Source organism: Oncorhynchus masou, chromosome 22, assembly GCF_036934945.1.
Source record: "Oncorhynchus masou masou isolate Uvic2021 chromosome 22, UVic_Omas_1.1, whole genome shotgun sequence".
In the NCBI taxonomy this organism is placed as follows: Eukaryota; Metazoa; Chordata; class Actinopteri; order Salmoniformes; family Salmonidae; genus Oncorhynchus; species Oncorhynchus masou.
In genome coordinates, this window is record NC_088233.1 from 42,056,216 (window position 1) to 42,060,311 (window position 4,096).

A 4,096-nucleotide genomic window follows, 5' to 3' on the forward strand; every position below is an offset into this window, starting at 1 on the left:
AAGTGACTCCAAGGAATTTTGCTTCATTTTCTACTTTTATTTTTTCACCGTAGAGTTTGAGATCTATGGGTTTCCTGTTTTTTTGCTGGTGCTTCTTGTGAAGAGGACACATTGGGACTTTTGTGGGTTCAATTTTATTCGCCACATGTTAGACCATGTCTCGATCATTTCAATAGACTTCTGGAGTTTTTTTGCAGTAAGTTGAGGACATTTGGAGCTGGACCAGTAGCAGAGGTCATCGACAAACTGTGAGACTTGACCTATGGTGGGTGGAGGGTCGTAGATATCTGATATGTAGAGTAGAAAAAGTAGTGGGCTTAGAACTGCACCCTGTGGGACACCTGCTTCCGGGGTGAAAGGTGAGGATATTGCTGTGGAGACCCTCACTTTAATTGTATGGTTGTGGAGAAAGCCAGTGAGGATGTTTCTGATGGAGAGCGGTCGTTTGAGAGTGGAGTCTGCGAGCCGGTAACACAGTCCATTGTGCCACGTCTTGTCAAATGCTTTCTCTATGTCAAAGAAAACTGCCAGGGTAAGTTCTTTTTTCTTGAAGTTCCAAAGTATGTCCTCTGACAGTCTTAGAATGTTATCGGAGGTTGATCTTGCTTTCCTGAAGCCAGCTTGGTGGATTCCAAGGAGGCCCATTTCCTCAGTGTGGCCGCTCAGTCTTTGGGTGACTTCTCTCTCCAACAGCTTCCTGACTGAGGAGGCTGATTGGTCTATAACTTGTGACGTTGTCTGGGTCTTTGCCAGGTTTGTGGATCATTATGACAACTGCAGATTTCCAAGGTAGGGGAAAGTAGCGTTCCGTGAGACATGCTGTGAAGAGGTTAGAAAGGAGGTGCAGGTATTCATCAGGTACTTGTTTGATGAGTGTGCTGTCAATGTTGTCTTCCCCTGGTGCTTTGCTTTTTTTTCAGGTGAGTCTTGATTTCTTCAATGCTGACAGAGCGGGTGAGAGGATGGTCTTCTGGTGTCGGATTTGAGGTGTACACTGTTTTCTGCATTTCTCTGTCGACAATGATTTTCCAGTCTTTGTCAAAGAGAGGATCGTCGGGACAAGACTGAACATTTTGTAGGTGGTTTCTGAATAATGTTGCTTTTGTTTCGTTGTCATCGATGAGTTGGTTTTGAGACTTTAGCACAGGTATGATGTTATTGGTTTTGTCTCCGTTGATTGTTTTGATTCTAGCTGGTGATAGAAGGCAGTCCACTGTTTCCGTTTGTGGAGGGTGAGTTGATGTCTGATGTGATTCTGCAACCGATTAACTTCTGTTTTCAGGTTGGGTGCTCTTGTTCTAATAAAGTCTCTCCGGATCTTTCTTTTCTGCTTGATGAGACTGAGGATATGTGGTGGGAATTGTTGTTGTGGTGGTCTGGTGGTGGTAAGTGAGATGGTCTCTTCCCGGGCCTGGATGAGGATACTCCCCATTCTCTCCGCCAGCTGGTCCAGATCTTTGGGGTTCTGTGTTGTTACTGCAATATTTGTTATCTTGTCTGTAATGCAATTTCTGTATTTTCTGTATCCCAGTCTGCTTTATTGTATTTGTATCTTTGCTTTTCAGGTGCTTGTTGGAGTTGGAGAGAGAAGGAGGCAAAGACAGGAAGGTGGTCACTTCCCACGTCTTGGCTGACGGAGAAGCTAAGAAGTTTAGCAGCCAAGTCCTGGGAGCAGAGGACAAGATAAAGGATGTCTGCCATGGAGGTTGAAGAATGGATGTGTGTGGGCTCGTTGGTGTTGAGGATGGCCAGGTTTGTGCTGTCGAGGATATCCCTTAATACTATTCCCGACTGATTTGTAGTATTACAGTTGAAGTCGATGTGTTTGGCATTAAAGTCTCCCATTATGATGGTATGGCTGTTGTTGTCTGCAAGTGCAGGGCTAGCTGTGATTATTTAACCAATCAGAGAATGTGTGATCAGTGCATGGGCAGTGGTGGGGTGCATGGGAGAAGAGTCTGATTGGCTGAAGCTGGGGTGATCGATAACTCTCACCTGAAGGGGAGAGCTAGACTACACGGTGCCAGACAAATGTAGACAACATACACGCTGGAAATTAGACCAACAGCGGCCTCGCACGGGGATTCTGTAACACCTTGGATGCCCTACTTCTTGAAGTTTGCAGTTTAAAAAATATATATTTAGTTCAAAACATACCTTTTTTTGACCCTTTAGTGTGTGTACTTTATACTTGGGATATCGCTTTTTAACATGAAAAATTACAACAAAAACAAAATTGCTGGAAGACGTCTTTAAGATTTGAATTAACATGGGGTGTGTTCTTCACACCTTTTACCCAAAACCAGTAACAGCACCATCTAGTGGTCAGAACCTGGTAATATCCGATTGTATGATGGGACATAAACAACAACTTCAATGCCTAATTTCTCTGAACAGGGGAAATAAACATCCCTAAATTCACTGAGGACATATTACATAGCTTGAATAAGCAATCCTCCAAGCCACAGCTTTATACTACTTGTCAAACACAGCGTATTGTATACTGGCCATTGGGGTGTGGTTTTGGGGGCTCTGTGGGTGGATTTTCCTCATTGTTAGGAAGAGGTTTTTGTCCAAATCGGGCTTTGAGTATTATAGTTATTGAATATTATATGAATCCTATAAACTGAAATAGTCAATTTGGGTGCAATCAATTAGCTTAATTTCTCATATGGGTGGCTTTCAACAAAATAATGTTTCAGAAATGCTAATCTTGTCTGTTTCTAACTATAGAAACAATTTTAGAACCATTTCAGATGGTGGGTGTCAATTCTCTTTCTTGTGCTTGGAGATGGAACTACTCAGAAGGGAATTATTGCAGGATTACCCCCCGCCTGGTGTCAGCATCGAGTTCTCTGTTTTGTTCTTCCTCCTGCAGCTCACTCACTCTCTGAAGCAGAGATTCCCCCTGAACAGCGGCACTGTGAGGAGAAGTAGAGACTCAGTCTAGTGCAGGAGGACCCAGAGCCCACACAGATCAAAGAGGAACAGGGGGAACTCAGTCTTGAGACTCACACTAAAGACTCCATATTCACTCCTGCTTATGATGAGGACCCAACTCAACCCTCACATCCCTATCAAGCCCAAAAGGAAGGAAACAGAGAGAGAGAGAGACACTCTACCCAGAACTACAACTGAACAGATCAAAACAGAACCTGATGGAGAGGACTACGGAGAATCAGAACCAACCAGTGTCTTTCAGCCCCTCTCTGCAGTAAATCCAGACTGTTCTGCAGCTCAGAGTGAAAACAGTGAAAGTGGGATGGAGACTGGCGGGCCTCCGTCAGGTTTTAAGTCAGTCAAATCATGGAGAATAAAGATGGTAAAATTGCAAAGCTCCCTTATCAACACTAAGGATAACAAATCCACACAGTTGTCCCTCCTGAAATCACCCAGTCAAAGTCACGCTAATCTCTGTTGTACATTGTGTGGCACATGTTTTCATCACATGGGCTCATTGATTAAACATGTTCAAACTCATACTAAGTATAAAGAACAGCTTTGTGGAGTGTGTGGAAAACATTTTCAGTCCACAGAAAGTATGAAAGCTTACCTCAACTCACATTGCACCTTGGTTTTGTTGTGTTTGTAGTGAATGGTTCACCTTCAACAATAAGCTGATAATGCACATGAGAAGCCACACAGGGGAGAAATCTTTTCCCTGCCCTGATTGTTGTGCATCCTTCAATCAGAATGGTCTGAAAATACACATGAAGAATTACACAAAAAAGAAACCACATCACTGCCCTTATTGTGGCAAAGGATTCAGCAACAGCAGCGATCTGAAAGAAAAACACATTACGATTCACACAGGGGAGAAGCCATTTTGGCTGCCCTGATTGTGACAAAGGATTCAGAGTTGCCAGTAATCTGCACATGAAGATTCACACAGGGGAGACAGAATAATCCTGAAAGTGCACATAAGGCACGTGTCAAACTCCTTCCTCGGCTGGCCGAGTGTCTGCAGGTTCTCTCTCCTCCCTTGTACTTGATTGATGAACTAAGGTCACTGATTTTTAAATAACTCCCCTCAACTGGTTGTCTAGGTCTTAATTGAAAGGGGGGGGGGACTGCAGACACTATGCCCTCCGCAGCA

General features: G+C 43.8%; 1 pseudogene; it reads left to right on the forward strand.

Moving 5' to 3' along the window:
• The first annotated feature begins 396 nt into the window (after positions 1-396).
• On the forward strand, positions 397-3,839 carry LOC135508839 (zinc finger and SCAN domain-containing protein 2-like; annotated as a pseudogene).
• Positions 3,840-4,096: the final 257 nt, after the last annotated feature.